The sequence below is a fragment of the Colias eurytheme genome, chromosome 22, assembly GCF_061535395.1.
Source record: "Colias eurytheme isolate Ceu_HAF_F1 chromosome 22, ilColEury1 Martin Lab GWU primary, whole genome shotgun sequence".
Lineage (NCBI taxonomy): Eukaryota > Metazoa > Arthropoda > Insecta > Lepidoptera > Pieridae > Colias > Colias eurytheme.
Window position 1 is genome coordinate 1,846,060 of NC_143001.1, and position 17,881 is coordinate 1,863,940.

The following is a 17,881-nucleotide window of genomic DNA, read 5'->3' on the forward strand; positions in this document are numbered from 1 at the left end:
GATGTGAAACATCAATGACATTATTTTGTACGACGAATTTAGTGAAAGCACTACTGTATAATATAGGCTACGTATTTGTCAAATGGCTAGAAATCAGTTTCACATCAAAATACTAACTAATCAAAAAACTACTTATTAGACCGTATACATGACAAAATGGTTATAATTGATATTAAGGCAGTACCTATGTATTTATTCATTTGTTTAAATTATTGATCTACTGGAAATAAACAATGCTTATGCCGGATTTCCATACTAGAAGTTTTCCTAAGGCCAAACTAAAAACACCAGGAGTTAGGATGTTTTTGGAAAAATAATTCTATCATTTTATCTTAATAATTTATTCATCTCAATACACATAATTCTAAAGATTAAACGATCTCAGACCATAACCTACATGAAGGCGAACTGGCCGAAATATTCATTATACATAATACGATTTTATATTCTTCCTACGTTCATACATCCAATTGTATGTAAATTCAATTTGACCTACATCTAATAGTATGTTAAGTTCCTTATTAACAAGATACTTCCTAAGAATTGTAATCAGATTGAGTAAGTTCAATGTAGAAATAATAATTTATTACTTTAGTATCACAGATCATAAATATAAAAATGAATCGCAAAATGTGTTGGTAAGCGCATAACTCGAGAACGGCTGAACCGATTTCGATAATTCTTTTTTTATTATATTCCTTAAAGTACGAGGATGGTTCTTATGTAGAGAAAACATAATATTATGTACCACGGGCGAAGCCGGGGCGGACCGCTAGTATTGCAATAAAATATTATTCTTACTCTTGTCCAGAGCTTCTAAACGTACATTGCAACTTGATATATACCTATCGACTGTTCCTGAATACGCATTTTTTATTAATATTATATGTCTACTAGCTTTCCGCCCGCGGCTTCGCCCGCGTTTTCAAAGAAAAACCCTCATAGTTCCCGTTCCCGTGGGATTTCCGCAAAGTAGGAAGGATAGGATAGGATTAACAATAACATTAGTACACAAAAATGTACAAAACATATAAGTATAAACTTAAAGAAATAATCGTTTTAGATATTATTGTGACAAACAAAACAAAAACTCATTCTTTATCTCAAGTATGTTTGTAATTGAATTTTAAGTACCAATTTCTAAAGGTAAATTATAAAAGAGATTATTCTATTGTGTGTTAATTTCGACCTTTACTTTGGCCTACATATAATAGAACTATATTGTAGAAGGTTCTGGAAGGGCGAATTTTATAATTAAACATATAATGGTGTTTTAAATTACTTATTTAACTACGTATTGTCAGCCCTGAAAGCATTAGGTGTAGTATAGAACGCGAATATTATGTTTTGTTTGATTTTTAATACGCCTTCGGTTGTATGGTCGGTGGTTCGTTTGGTTTAATTTTTAGAAATAGAAGATAGTAATGTAAATTATTGTAATACATTGAATATCACACTGCTATAATATGTATCTATGAAAATATAACTGAACTAAAAAGATAGCTGAAAAAAATAGCGATTAAAATAATAATATGAGATATCAGTAGACTAATTAATAATTATGAAAAATTATTTCACATTAGCCTTAAGAAAAATAGACTAAAAGTCAGAAAATAATAATAAAAAATGCATTTTCTCTTACCTGAGATTTATCCGCAAAGAATAAACCTCAGAGTCAAAATATCGTGACAATGGATAATTACCAATTAATCATAAATTTATGATTAACCACAAACCACATACGTATAAACGTTAGTAACAATAATTACTGGGAATACATACATAATAATAATTAATAATTATTATTCACATATTTTATTGTTTTTCAATATAATCTCTATCCCTAACGTAGTAAGAGAAATGATTAGATTTTTGGGGTTTGTTTATAACATTTTAAATTAAAAACTATTTGACAAATAAAAAATATCATAAAGCTAGAATTTTTATAAAAATAATAGTGACTATTGACTGGAAGATATCGCTTACTAACGACAGGGCCGCTCTTTACATGCATTCTTTTTGATTTAGGTTACTTAATATATTGTTTGTTTATTATATTACAATCATAATGATTTTCAAAAATAGTTACATAAAATATCATTTGTTTTTGTTTTACTTTTTACACACTACACAATTTGATTTTAACAATATTTAAACAATAATTAGTTAACCTAAACTTTTATTCATAATTATTTTTCTACTTATCACAATATTTGTTTTTATAAATTTTTGGTTTCCATCTCAGAATATCAATAATGCATACGGAAGATGGATATTTTAAGGTGTGCTTGAACCCTCTTGACATTTTACAATATCGATATCGACATTACCATAAAATTAATTGAACCAAGACGAATTTTTAACCACCTTACTTTAAAATATTGTCTGAATTGTAATCAATAATTTTGAGGAATTCTATAATGGGGTATAAGTTTTCTTGGCTGAATATTTTATGGTTGTTAATCTTTATGGATTCGCCAATTTTGTAGAAGTTAATGAAATGATGCAAATGTATTCCTAAAGACTTATATATATCTCATTGCGCAAAGTTTGAATGAACAAGTTACCTACAATAAATATTGAATAATAAACAATTGAACATTTTAACCTTAAGGCTTAAAGCATTCATATAGGTACAAGTTACAACGTTCTAAAACAAAATATTTAGTTTATTTGCAAAAAAAATCACCTAGTAACAAAAATTAAACAAAAAGCAACAAAAAATAATGATTGATACCTATAATTAGATCGTGACTTATGGTTGCAGGCTCTTACTAAGCATTAATTTGACGAACAAAACTTCCAAATTACATTCAAACTTTTTACAATTCAACAAAAACCAACGTAAAATTGCATCTGTATTTTATTGCCAAATATACTTTACCTTTTGAACAGTTGCGTTGCGAACAATGCAGGCATATTAATGAAATAAAAAAGAGCGTGTGCCTAGCACACGTGTCAGAAGTGAATACGTCTTTGGCAAGATTCATAGATACCAAAGTCGTCGCCTTACTTGATGACGTGACGGTATTGCCATGACCTTGAAGTTTTACCCTCAACGCGCCTAAAGAAGTTTCACTTCAAAAATAAGTACGATATCATGAAGTAACAACATATAAAATGTTTAAAATTCCTGGCTCGTGCTGAGAGGATGTGTTGTAACCAAGTGCTCGAGAACTCGATGCTATAGAAATAGAACGATTGGGTAATGTCGAAGTAAATATTCATTATAATCTGTAGAAATAACTTTTCCTATCTAGAAAACTATATTCATCTGTTTAAATAATTAATAGTTAATATATTTCCGCTCGCCGCTTCCCCCGGCGTTGTCTATAACCAACCTAATAAGTTATAAAGTAAAACTACGTAGTACTATTACATATATTATATTCTGTGGTAAAACCTTTATTGAGAATCACTCTAGCAAAAAGCTAATAGCTATTAATAAATCCCTAGCAAAATTTACTGATTTTGATGCGTGATGTAAAGATCTAATCATACAAACTCACAGACAACGGAAAGTCACTATAGACACAGAATACGCAGACCGCAGTGAAGATATTTTGGCTAGTAAAGACTCGATGATTGTTCGACTAATACCTAAATTAAATAATCAAACGTCTTGTCATGTTTTAGTTAAGCAAAAAAGCGGCAAAGATTGAATATTATTTTTTATATCATCCAATTAGTGAATGAAACCATCCTGATGAAAACCGGCTTGACTAGATTCAAAAGGTTTGACGTGTGTTGTCACAAACCATAGTAAATGCGTATTATGGCTTTTTAACCGACTTCTAAAAAGGAGGTTCTCAATTCGACTGTATATTTTTGTTTATGATGCAAAAACTTTCGACTAGGTGATCGTATATTTGATTATATTTTTTATTTGAATGTTAGTGCCTTCCCGTTGTTCCCGGTAAAATTTAGTTCAGTTCTGGATATTTGAAGGCAGTTTTAGTAATAAAATTATACACATTATAGCGCAAAGCCTATAAAATAATGCTGGTCAAATATTTATTAATAATTTAAAACACTGTTTTCTTGTAAAAAAGTAGTTCTTTTTAAACCTAGCATCACTTTGCAATGATTTTAATTCAACACGACGTTATCATTTTTAAAACTTGGCATAGTGTTTGGTTACGCTTTAATGAAAGGCGAACGATTAGAGCATGTTATTGGCTAGATACTTGTATAACTTATGACTAGTTGCATAACTTCTGGATATACTATAGTTAGCTTATACGCTAGATAAATTGAAAATATTTTAAAGTCGAAAACCTAGTAGCCAGTTATGAAAAAGGCCCTTCAAACTTTTCCATAAGTAATTAACTATCTACCAAATATTATTAATTTGTTTACAAGCTATTTAGACCTAAATCCCTTTATAGGTATGTAGTGATTAGTTCTATAATAATATTATGTCTTCTTCTGTATGTTGGGCGATTAGTTACCTACATTTGTAAGAAATCTTGTAAGAAATTGAATCTTGATCGCTCTTTATTTTGAGACAACAGATTATTTAAAAAATAACAATAAGTCAAATTCCTTGTATCCGACAGGATTACATTAAATTTTTAGCTATAGTCGAGCCAGGCAACATTTGACGTCTATCAATTTTATCTTCGAAGAGAGGTAACCTGCTTAAAAACATCGATTAAAGTGAATACGGACTTGAAACATTTGTCAATCGAACTCGAAACACAATATGTATTAATTTAAGATGATTTTTATTCACAAGTAATCAATGTACATTCGATTCTAGATGTCAGATTTCTATTTTTAGAGTAACGTCTCTGGTATTTAAAAAGAAAAAAGTTTATTGATACAAAATTGTAGCGACGTCGGTTCTTTAATTCAGAAATTGTTTGTTAAGTTTAGAATGGTTTCTCAGTAAAATGAAATCTTAAAATTACTTGTATCGGTCATTATTATTATAAATATGTAATCGTAATTGAATAAAGTTGCGTCGTGTAGTAGTGTATGGGGAGTTGCGTCGCTACGTGCGCACACTTTCATACTAGCCCATGGGTGGAGAGACAAAATAGTTGCGGAGACAAAATAGTTGCGGAGACAAAGTTGCTCGTGCGCGCTAGCTCTAAGCAAATGTGCAGTTCTAACAAAACGAAATATCATGTCATTCTATGTCGTCGTTACTAGCCACTAGGTTGTTGTTGAATTATGTTGAACTGTCAAATGTTGCCTATTAAAATGGCTTTACTATAATAAATAAGCCTTTAAGAATTTTATAAGAAAGTAGGTACATGTGGAATAAAATGTTCCGATCGCGATGGCAACAATACAACTATCTAATTTCAAGCTGTACTGCCAAGTTCAAGGTTAAAATTACCTAACTACGCAGGACTCAGGTTTTTGTTTTATATATTTTAGTTTTATTTAACAATATCTTGTACCTGTTAAATGGATCATCGCAAAAAGTTTAGATAATAATTCTCATTTACGATTTTAACAAAAACTTTCTAATTCGAGTTTAAGCATAATGTGAAAGTAACGTAAAATTAATAGAGAATTAATTATTTCCCTTATTTCATATAGATTATTAAGATTTTAATATTATTTCTTTTAAGTCCACTTCGAAGAATTGTATGAAAGAAATTTTCCTTCAGATCCTCCATGTCTTGAAGCCCTACAACTAGAAAAAATATCTTGACACCTTGTGACTAACCCTTCTCATAATATAAATCCGGAAGTATGACTTTATAGTTGATCGATGACTGTTATCTTGAATAATTTTAGCATATAAGTTGATAGATTTATCAGGAAAAATGAAAGGCCAGTTTCGGAAGGGGGAACAATTATTGTGAAGGGTTAGATATTAACACAGATAAAATAATAGGTAGGTACTATAAATAGTTAGGGTAGGAATTCAGTTTTTATTATATTGTTATGAATAATAACTTCGTAAGTAAGTAGGTAATTCACGAAAATGATCTTTATTGATGTCCTTGAAATAAGTGTTTTTTCCTTTCTTTTGTTTATGCTATGCTTAGGTACTTAGTATGTTCTAAATCTTGTTTAAAATATATTACTCAGTAAGTATAAGTCAGATTATAAATTATATCGATTTCGTACCTAATTGGAATAAACACCTATTCAGCTGAAGTAATAATTATGAAATAGGAAATAAGATAAAATTTGCAGGGTAGATTAAAATCTTATGATTACATAAATCGTAGCGATAATATTTCAAGTAATTTATTTTTATAACTTTGTACAAGCATATTAATATGCATTTCATAATACTGCAAATAAACATGTCGTGATCGAATACCTACTCAAATCTGTTTCAGAAATATCACTAGTTATAGTACCTATAAACAAAAAAAAATCGGTAGACACTTTAAACAAATTATGAAGTAGGTAGGTACTTATTTTATTTTTATCTTTTCTCTAAAAATAACATTTATTTTACTTTCGTAACGTTTAGAGTTTAAAGATGAAAGGAAAGAGAGATTAACATAAGAATTTCAAAATCAAGAGACTTAAAATAAAATAAACATAGAAAAATAACCAAAACTTAAACTTAGAACTTAAACTTAACTTAACTATTACCAACTTAATCAAATAACTTACCGAACTCTTTAAATTTCACATTAAACCAAACACAAGTTTATGCACAATTTTCACTTTCACTATCACATAACGAAATAACTGAAAATATCGTTGTTCGTATCGTTATTAAATAACGTTATCGGTACCGTTACCAGCGTCTATGTAGTACGGTGTCTGTAGTGAAACTGACAGTTTGGTGGACGTGAGTCGTGACGTGACGTGAATCATTGGAGAATCGCTTAAAGTGGCACAATTGATAGGGGGAAGCGATTTATATGAGTATGTATTACCAGACCTACTAAATCTTTACTATAATTTCGAAAGCAATATTTTTGAAGTGAAAACTTCTTTAGCGGCGTTGAGCACTTTTTCTGTAATGGGTATAAAATCTTAAACTCGCGTCAGGACACGTGACCTGATCGAAAAAGCGTAGACGGATATCATTCCAAAATATCAAACATGCTCAACGTTAATAATCAAGTTTTCACTTCTGCCGGCACTCCCGGAGTGCAACCCGTCTTTTTTTTATTACTTTTGTATGTTTGCAGATCACTATTACCACTGCATGAACAAAGTTGCTTTTTTTTTCACCAATATTTAATAGAATAATTATAATTTTTCATACGGTCTACTATAAATAGGTACTTAAACTATTTAGAAAATTCTCTTGCAAAACAAAAAAAAATCTATAACATACTAGACTAGAGATATTAGAGAATAGAGCTATAGGTCTATTAATATAATTCTAATTCATTATAATTTATGTAATTAGCAATGTAAGATATCAGTTCAGAAAGCGTTTTAAAAGTCAGCAAGTAACTACATTCCAAAAGTCAATGAACCATAGTTACTTTCACATTTGCAACTCATTGGGTAATAAAGTTGATCGTATCAATATTTATAATATATGCACTATATTAAACTAAATATTATTTATTTTATTTCCCTTATTAACATTTCTGATATTTCTTTTATTATTATTTTGTTAATACGCCCATCTCCTGTCACTTGTAACATACACTAACATTCAAAATTAGTTTCGTGAAATGATGACGTATAAAAATTTAAATTAAGCCTCCGTATAAAGTAGGCAATTTAAATACAGTGAATGACCTCATAGAAAAAACTGGAATAAAAAATAATAGCTATAATATACAGTTTATATAAATAGTTAATGTATGAGACCATAATGTAAATAAATCCAATTTAGGGTTTTTATCTCTTATCCAAATAATAGTAAGAAAGTAAATAAAAATTTTAATTTTACAATGAGTAACACTTACTAAGAAACATATTTTTATCTATCTGTACAATTTTATACAATATTGATACTTTGAGTAGGTACCTAATTACTAACACAATAGTCAATAAAAACTAAAAACATTCTGAATATTATCAAAATTGGGTTATGGTTTATTAAAAAAATAATGGTCCGCCCCGGCTTCGCCCGTGGTACATATTTAGTATCCTATGTCCTTCTCCTGGCTCTAAACTACCTTCCTGCCAATTTTCAGCTAAATCGGTTCAGCCGATCTTGAGTTATAAGTGGAGTAACTAACACGAATTTCTTTTATATACTTATTTTATATAGAAGATATTATTTAAGAAAAAATATATTTATCAATTATTATAATACTTACATGTATTACCTAACTACTATGTTAATAATGCACTTGTCTATACAAATGACAATTTAATTCAAAAAAACAAACACGTGGCCTAGAAAGGAATATTATAAAGAACCAAAAATATACATAATGTATGAACATAGTAATTGTGACCATACAAAGTAGAGATACTTAAAACTATTGAGTAAATTGCTGCACTAAGCGTTGGTCACGAAATAGGTACTTATTACAAATTCAATTAGATCAGACCTAATATTATAATTTTACGATAAAAACTGCTATAAAAGTGCATTGGATGAATTTTAGTTTAATAGTATTCGATATTTTAGTAGCAAAGAGCTTATTTTTATAAGATAGTAAGTGGATTAACTTATATCTAAATCGAATACCAGTCGGTTAAATTATCAAAAAATAACAACGTGAACGTATAATATCAAAATCTGAGGTCCGTTCTCAGAAGAACGTAAAATATGGGGAAAGAAAAAGAAAGCATATCTATCGGCTTATAATATTATGATTCATCTTCAAACCTACAATACTTATTAGAGTTCATAATCCAATCGGGCACTAAATTAGGATAACACTTCCACAAGCTTGAAAATGTATGGAAAATCTGTACCTACTCCCAATTTTTTGTACTTTTGATTCATACGAAAAAGGTTGTTTGATCGGTTCGGTCTTGACCTGTATCCACAGTAATATTTTTTACTTATATTTAAATAGATTTTTATTTTATTATTTTAGAAGATCACGATCTAATGATGGTTGTTAAGACCACAAGAAATAAGAAGAAGCCGAAGGTCAAACACTACAAAATATTACGTTGTGCACCCAAAGGAGTTTTTACTTCTAAAGCAGGTAACTATTCCAACACATCATAAAGACCTGTATTGAATCCTTTGTGAATCTCACTAGGATGAGTTGGCATGTTAACACGGAAGCTTTTCAATATAATTACGAAACTGTTAGTCATCAAAAAGGTATTTCAAGCCTCTCGTCTAAGCAAAGATAAGTGAAAAACTTTAAAGAAATTCAATATAAAATTTCAAATTATAATTAAAAATCCGATAGCAACACGTATTTAAAATGTAGATAATATAAAACGTTAAGGCGAAATGAGACCCAAAACAGACGTTTCGAGCGCACGGAGAATTAATTTTTTTCTTCAAAAACTTTGAATTTGATTTTTTTTATTTATCGATTTATTTAATTGAAGAGTTTGTTTAGTGACGTTTGGGAACCGAAACACGATTGACAAAATTTGCCTCGATAGAAAAACGTTGTGAAGTTGCCCAAAAATTAAACGAAGAATCAATTTCATTTGGACAATAGTAAAGTAATATCAATGTAACTTTATCCACATCCACTTCCATTCAATTCTTGAGGGACGTGCGGGATTAGATTTTTCAATTAATACATCAGTAATTTAAAAAAAATATATTTATAAACTATGAGCAAAAAATTGCGCGCAGGCCGGTCGCTTCCGCCGTTCCGCCTCCTGTTAGTCGACGCCAACGCGTCTTAGAGAGCAGTCCTGTACAACTTTTTCGCGCGGTGCCGTTGTCTACTCGCATACGTGATTTAGTGTTAGTGTTACTAAAGTTTTTCATAAACATGGTGAATTTTGGTGGCCAAAACATTGATGGTGAACATTAGGAATAAAATGTTGCGAAGGCAGATGAAGAAACTACAGTTATTGAATCTAAATAGGTAAGTTTAATGTTTATCATGCTTATTTATATTTATTATGTCTTTCGGTCGCTACAAATCTAAAGATTTCAACTTCAAATATTTTGATTACTAGGTATATGTTTACAAGTCTAAATTGAGAAACGCATAAATGAAAATCTGATAGTTATTTTTATTTGTAATAAGTAATATTATTTTAGTCATATTTTGAGATTTCATTACCTATTTATGATTTTTGTATTAGTACATATATGTTTACAAAGTCTGAATTTAGCAACGCACAAATCAAGATTTTATAATTTTATGCACTCTGTCTTTATTTTTATTTATAATTTTATTATTGGTATAAATAGGTAATGTTTTAGTTGTTTTTTGAGATTTCATTTTCCAATAAATATACTACTGATTTGTGTATGTATGTTTATTTCTAATAGCGAAGCGCGACCACGAAAAATCCGATGTGCAGCTTGCAAGCCAGGACGCAATAAAGACAATTTGGTCTTTTAGACCAACCATGATTACCAGAAACTGATGTGGATCTTCAGACAGTTTCACATAGTACTTTTTTTGTGTAAGTTTATTCTTATGTCATTTATTTATAAGTCATATGATTGAAGATAGTGGAATATTTCAAACTAGTGTAAGTTATCACTGACGGGTAGGTAATTACCAGTGAGATCAGAAACAATTTTTATTTCAACCCTATTGCGTATAACTTTTTTTTTTTTTATTGTATTATAACTATTGTCTGAGGTCTTTCACTGCGCCGGTAATTGTAATTTTTTTACTTATTAGATATCATGCTATTTTAGGCTTATTGCTGATCTACTAACAATTCTATACACATGTGAGCAATCCCAAGACAAGAATTAGATCTAGACAGGATTAGATAAAGGATATTTATTTATAAATATATCAATTCGAATGAATGTATGTATGAGTAGTTTTTTTATTTGTTTTTATGAATACTATTTGCATATTATGCATAAGCATAATTACTTATAAATTTTATATAAAAAATATGTATTTGAAAAATTTGTAGTTATGTAACTATGATGCTGACAAACGACTTTTTTACGAGCTAGGACAATAGAGCGATAAACGAACAGACACAGCTGCGAAATTTTTTACTAATTTTTATAAAAGCACTTGTTATAACAATTGCGGTCAACCGTAAAATTTTGCAAACAAAAGAACGATTTTCTCAGAAAGTTTGCTATGTATGACGCCGACAATCGAGTTTATTACGGGCTAGGATAATAAAGCGACAAAGGAACGTACACAGCTGTGCAATTTTTTCTAGTTTTGATGACATTATCTTTATAATAATCGTGGTATTATAAGAGGTATTATCAATTAATTTTTCTCCTATTATAACTTATTATGGTTGTTTCAGCACCTCAATGTACAAGGATAGCTCAAAGTAACGGGCAAGAGACATTTATTTACAGAACAAGGAGAAGAAGTCGTATCAAGAAGATAAACATTGGAACAATAAAATGGTAACAAAACCAGCATTCGAAAATATCTGATGTTAAGTATATCAAAATATTGTCGGATATATTTATTCAAAAATAATCAAAATTGTAAATAATATTTTTTTGTCTATTATTGTTTTTTTTCAATAAATATGATATAAAAATAAAAACCCGTTTTTTAATCTTTTAAAACCGATAATAATGTAAAAAAAAAACAAACGTAAATAGCATTATTCTATTATGTATTTTTATTATCATATTGTACGTATGTCCCCCATGTCGAAAAACTATAAAATTTGTTTACAAAGATTTGCAAATAAGCTAGTAACGTAGGTAGCGACAATTCTAACAATAACAAATATGTAATTACATCATAAAATAATTTAGTCACAAGCTCACTTTTTGTAACCAGATTTGTACCAATTAAAAATCGACCTTCGTGCAAAGGCACAAAGGTCGATTTTTCTAGTTCGATGGGCCCGGCAACGAAAAGACGTTGCCGGATCGCTTTACTCAGCTTTAACCGCGCGAATATAAGAATATAAGTAAAGTTCATTGAACCTCCGTTAGTTCCGTATGTTTCCGTCATCTATTCAGTTGTGTGGCGTGACGAGGGGATTTTTGTGAAGCGTCCCGCGCGCTCTTATGCTCCACCCAGGGGGCGTAGCCCAAAAGGTGCACAAGCATGATTGTATGTCGCCTTAATTCAGATAGTTGTGGAATAAAACAGGACAGTTCAAGAAAGAGCCTAGGCTGTTAATGAAATGCCTGTAGGCTGCGAATTATTGTTATTTAAAGCTCTTATGTCTATAGAAATTGGAATAGGAATATTTTGTCTATGATGATTATGATACCCTAGTAGCTTGAAATATTATTATTTTCAGCTGTTTAAAAATAATAAAAAACTAACAAATAATCAGACAAACAAAGTTACATTATATTATTATAATACTTGTATCCATCTATACTAATATTATAAAGAGGAAAGGTTTGTATGTATGTATGTATGTATGGTTTTCACGCATAAACTACTGAACCGATTATAATGAAATTTAGCACACATATAGAGGGTAACTTGGATTAACACATAGGATAGGTTTTATCCCGGAAATCCCACGGGAACGGGAACTATGCGGGTTTTCCTTTAGAAACGCGGGCGAAGACGCGGGCGAAAAGCTATAGTAATTAAATATGTACCATACCATTTTAACCAACTACGGCCTGTCATACCAGTTTTCAATTACGTTGTTATTGATAACATTAATTAGCCGATAAAAAATGCAATCACAATATTATTTCGATCAAATACTGTTACTTGTTACTGTCGTGTTTATATGAGGAAAGCTATATAAAATTATATTTCTAGCATTCCGCCCGCTTTGTCTAAAACCTAATAAATTATATATATTAAATTATTAAAACCTTCCTCAAGAACCACTCTATCTACTAAAAAAAGCGCCTCAAAATCTGTTGCGTAGTTTTAAAGATTTAAGCATACGTACGTAGGGACATAGGGATAAAGGGACAGAGAAAGCGACTTTGTTTTATACTACCTATGTAGTGATAATATAATTTATAAAGCCCCTATACGGCCCCTTTCTCCAAGAGCTCCGGGAATACATAAAATTTTACCCAGCTTTAAAAAAAGTAGCTTAGTTATGAAAAATAATTGCCGCGGCGCGGCGCCCACGAATTTCCTTAAATAAAAGGCTGGGTAATAACTTTAACGGGTGACGATTAAAGTTTTTACTGTATTACGAATTGCTGTCCTCATTTAAATTACAAGTGTAATTGTCAATCAATTTGACACAACCATTGCAATTTGCACCATGCAAATAATAAGGCTAGTTAGACAGGTAACGACAAAAGAGGTTTAATATTTCATGAAACCTTTTTTGAGAACATGATTATTTTGTTTTCGTTTTTTTATTTGTGAAAGTGATTTTAGGTGCGTTGAGAGTAAAATTTCAAGGTCCCGGCAATACCGTCACGTCAAGTGACGATTTTGGTATCTTTGAATATTGCCAAAGAAGTTTCACTTCTGACACGTGTGCTCAGCACACACGACTTTTTTTTGTTTAGAAACATATATATTTTTTGTCTTAACTTTTACGAAATGATCAATAAAGTATTTTAATTAATACGTTTATAAGTTTATCTATTTTGAATAGCTTTGGCTCCACCAGAATATTTATGTACTGCTGCTTTTCTGTAGAAAATAAAAACATAGATCTCGAAAAAAATTGAACTCGAGACGAAGGCTTGATAAGAATTAAATATTTATACAGTTTTTGAAGATGATAGATCACTGATCTTATCATAAGATACGCTGTGACGTTGGGATGTAAAGAATATTGGCAAATATTTGGTTACCAAGTAAATTTGTCGCGTCATAATAAATTACGTATTTTTTAAAGATTTTAGTTTCGTTTTTTCAAATACATACATTAAGTAAAAGATTTATCTATTTACATATTATTATATTAAAGACATTGTACATAAGGTATAATTTTATAAACACACTCGTATGTAGATAATTTTTTTTCAGTTTAGTTTCAGTCACATTATGGATTATTGTTTGGAATATTACATACCTACTGGTCCGCCCTGAACACACATTACCTATAGAACTCAATAATCGGGTACATAATCAATCGACATTTAAATATTATGTTCAGTAGTTCCTTAGATAAGCGCGTAAAAACAAATAAACTTCTTAATCTTCAGATTTAGTATTGAAAACACTAAGGCTTATGGGATTTGGGCTAAATTACAGCGGCATAAATCTTTTTGGCTCGTCTGGAGAAGTAAAAATTTACTTTGTCATTAACTTATGATACCAGCTGTAAATAATTTGTTTGCGAACATTAAACTTATAATAAAATGTATTATTAACATGATTAACATTGTGTCTTTAATGAATCCTCTTTACATAAAGTTTGATAAATAGTTTAAATACACGACTTCAGATAGTGTTAGTTATTAAGCTTTCTGGTACTAATAATCCATACTAATATTATAAATGCGAAAGTAACTCTGTCTGTCTGTCTGTTACTCAATCACGCCTTAACACTGAACCAATTTGCATGAAATTTGGTATAGAGATATTTTGATATCCGAGAAAGGACATAGGCTACTTTTTATCCCGGGAAATAGGATAGGTTTTATCCCGGAAATCCCACGGGAACGGGAACTATGCGGGTTTTTCTTTGACTGCGGGGGCGAAGCTGCGGGTGGAAAGCTAGTAGTAAATATGACAATCTGCTATCCGGTACGAAAATAAATAAACATATCCTATGTGTCTCATTAAAGAATACTTTCTAACGGTATTGTTATTTTTTTATTAGTTGAGCAAGTATTACTTAATCATAAGGGTGTTACCTTATTCATTTATTTATTTATTTATTTATAAAAAAAATGAAATCCCTTCTCTTTAGCAATAATAAATTAATCTAATGTTTAAGCTAACATACAATTATTAATTGCTTGATTAATAATAATTGTAAAAATACTTAACTATAGATAACATTAATTAAAATAAAATTCATAAATAATTATATATAATTTCGAGAACTATCTATTATTGTAAATGCTGTGTACACCTTTCATTGATAAGTACATAATATTAATTAATTAATAATGTTAATTTTATCAGTGTCAAATGTATTTATTGTTGGTGTGCCAAATTAAAATAAATAAATAAATAAATAAATAAGCTACAATAACAAAATTTGAATGATAATTAAAATTGTCGCTTCGTATGCAAGAAGCCTACGTGCCTTCAAGGGCGTTGCGTAAAATATCGGCCATAATATCGTAATGGTCGATGGCCTTTGACATACGAAAAAGGAAATCGTTTTGAAACGATTAATCAATGTGAAATTTCTTTTATATTGCCGAGGATTTTTGGTTTCCTGGTGAGTAAAATGCTTACCTACTACACAGCTATGAATAATAATTTTTGAAAATGATGCGTTTCATTTTTATACTAGACGAGAGTCTTTGCTTTTGTAAGGTTTTAACTTTTAATAAAAATATTTAATTTTGATATTATTTTTCATATTATAATATAATATAGCGGGTAGTTGGAAGATTCGTCACATTTATCAACACTCGCGACCGAAACGTGGCTATGTGGAAGGGAAGACTGCACTATACAAAAAATTAAACCAATTGCATCTTTAGTTATAGTTTATACAGCAATCATTGAATTGGTAAGTTAAAAAATAATTCACCTAACATAATTTTGTTTTCATAGTAACATAATCTTTGCTACTTGGTTACACTTAGCGACCCATCGTGTTTTACTATCTACCCGCGTTATGAGTTTTCAGTAGTTATTTGTACTAAAGTTATTTGGAATAATAATATCTACACAAAGACAAGACATTAAAAAATATATAACTCACTAAAACAATATTTCCGACAGGCAATTCAAGTGACTTTTTTTTTTTTTTTTTTTTTTTATAGTGGGGAAATCTTCGAAAGATACCCACGGCCCCCGGGGATGGAGCCAAGGGTTATGTCGGATTCTTACCGACTAAAACCCCACTGTGTTCCGTCGAGCCGCGCAGTTAGCCGGGGCCGCGGGTACTCTTAGAAATCGTCCACGACCCTGGCAGCGGACGCCCGGTTACGGGCCCACCTCCGTTACCACCTACGGCTGCGCGCGTGCGCGCCTCCTCCTTCCTCTGCGAGGCGGCATGAGCGGAACACGTCTCATGTCACCTCACTGCCCCGGACGATGGAGCATGTCCCCGGTCCATCGTCCAGAGCCCTTCGCTAGGGAGGCAGGTCGCGATCGCTAGCGACCGCGACTCGGCGTCGGCGCCTAAAGGGTCGCCGGCGCCGCATCGGGTCCGCGAGAGGGTTCCCCTCACGAACCCGCTCCGCCTCCTCTTTTCGCACCATCACCTCCTCACAGAAGGCGACCACCGCACGCCAGGACCTGGAGCCTCCAACCATGGCGCGAACCAAGGACGGGAGCGAGAGATCCGGCCCCACAGCAGCGACCAGTCGCTGTCTAGCCACGGACCACGCAGGACACACACTCAGCGTGTGGTCCGCTGTATCCTCCTCGCTTGGGCACCAATGGCAGGCCATGGTTGGCTCCCGGATCGCGACTCGACACAGGTATCGTCCGAAACACCCGTGTCCAGACAGTACCTGTGTCAAGCGGAACGTGAGAGCCCCATGTCGTCTGCTGCACCATTCTAAAAGGACCGGCCGGATGGCCTCCACCGTCCTTACACCTGCAGTTGGGTTCTCGAGACGCCGCACCCATTCCTCCATCAGACGCTCGCGAGCCGAAGCCCTCCAGCGCGAGACTTCTTCGGGGTTTGGTTCCAGCCCCGAAGACCTGGACCCAGCAATTCGTCGGTACACGTCCGCGAGTACAGCAGCGTCAAGTTCCCAAGGGGGGGTTCCGGCTAGTACGCAGGCTGCTTCAAAAGAGACAGTCCGATATGCCCGCGATATTCTTAGCGCCATGACCCGTTGCGGACGACGCAGAAGGGGTCTAGTCCGGGCGCTAAGAGAATCAGCCCAGATGGGCGCTCCGTACAGGGCCATTGAGCGGATGGCACCGGTGTAAAGCCGGCGACAGCTATCTCCAGGCCCCCGAAGATTGGGGAGCAAGCTTCCCAGTGCCCCGGCCGCTCCGGTGAGCCGGGGGGCGAGGCGACGGAAGTGCTCCGCAAAAGACCAACGACCGTCTAAGAAAATTCCCAGATAGCGCATTGTCTGACTGATCTCTATGGACACGCCCCCCACCTGTACACAGGAACCAGCCCCTGGTGCCCTACGGGGGCCATGGAAATTCAAGTGACTTGCCCCAAACAAAAAGGTTAATCGTTTTAATAATTTTACCAAAGTGTTAAATAATCGTATTCTGCTTCCTACTAAAAATGAAATACCAAATGGATATTGCAACTTGTCAGGATTTGAAAATTGAAATTTTAATGTCCGTTTCTTTCAATAACTCACAGGTAATTATGGAGAAGATAAATAATAATAATATAGGAATCGTATTTGAGGTAATAATTTATATTGTTAAAAAACATTGTTCACAAATAAATCGCGGGAAACGAAACGTGTATACGTATATAGTTTTTAAATCAACCACATGACACCACACCACAACAAGAAGCTTATATTTAATACACTGGAGATTGCACTATGACCATTAACTTGTCACAAGAAAATATAACCTTGAATGACGTCAGTGCTGTATTTTGTCTCTTTCTGTGGGTGACCACACTGGTTTGTATATTCAGGATTTTTCGAAATAAAAAAATCTAAAAATCATGGTCTATAAATAATAACGACATATATTTTTAACAGTATTTATATTATAATATTACTGGTCAACTTACATGAATAATTATCATCTTTATAGGTACATATAATTTTAATTGGTAGAGAATGATAGTTTTAAATAACGCTTGATAACTTTTGATCTCATACTACGATTTTTTAATTAAAATGAGTGCTACATACATTAAAACATCGTTTTGG

At 32.3% G+C, this 17,881-nt stretch overlaps 1 protein-coding gene and 1 long non-coding RNA gene across 2 annotated transcripts in view; one reads left to right on the forward strand and one right to left on the reverse strand.

Moving 5' to 3' along the window:
* The window catches only part of LOC149898552 (uncharacterized), a 28,965-nt gene extending 22,215 nt beyond the window's left edge, over positions 1–6,750 (reverse strand). The window contains exon 1 of the mRNA XM_090115031.1: positions 6,592–6,750. The gene's annotated coding sequence lies outside the window, so the exon portion shown is untranslated. The remainder of the gene's footprint in view (positions 1–6,591) is intronic.
* Positions 6,751–9,667: 2,917 nt separating this feature from the next.
* Positions 9,668–11,418, forward strand: LOC149898553 (uncharacterized). Its single transcript, XR_016458045.1, has 3 exons — positions 9,668–9,908; positions 10,322–10,458; positions 11,284–11,418. It is a non-coding gene; the product is annotated as an uncharacterized LOC149898553 (long non-coding RNA).
* Positions 11,419–17,881: the final 6,463 nt, after the last annotated feature.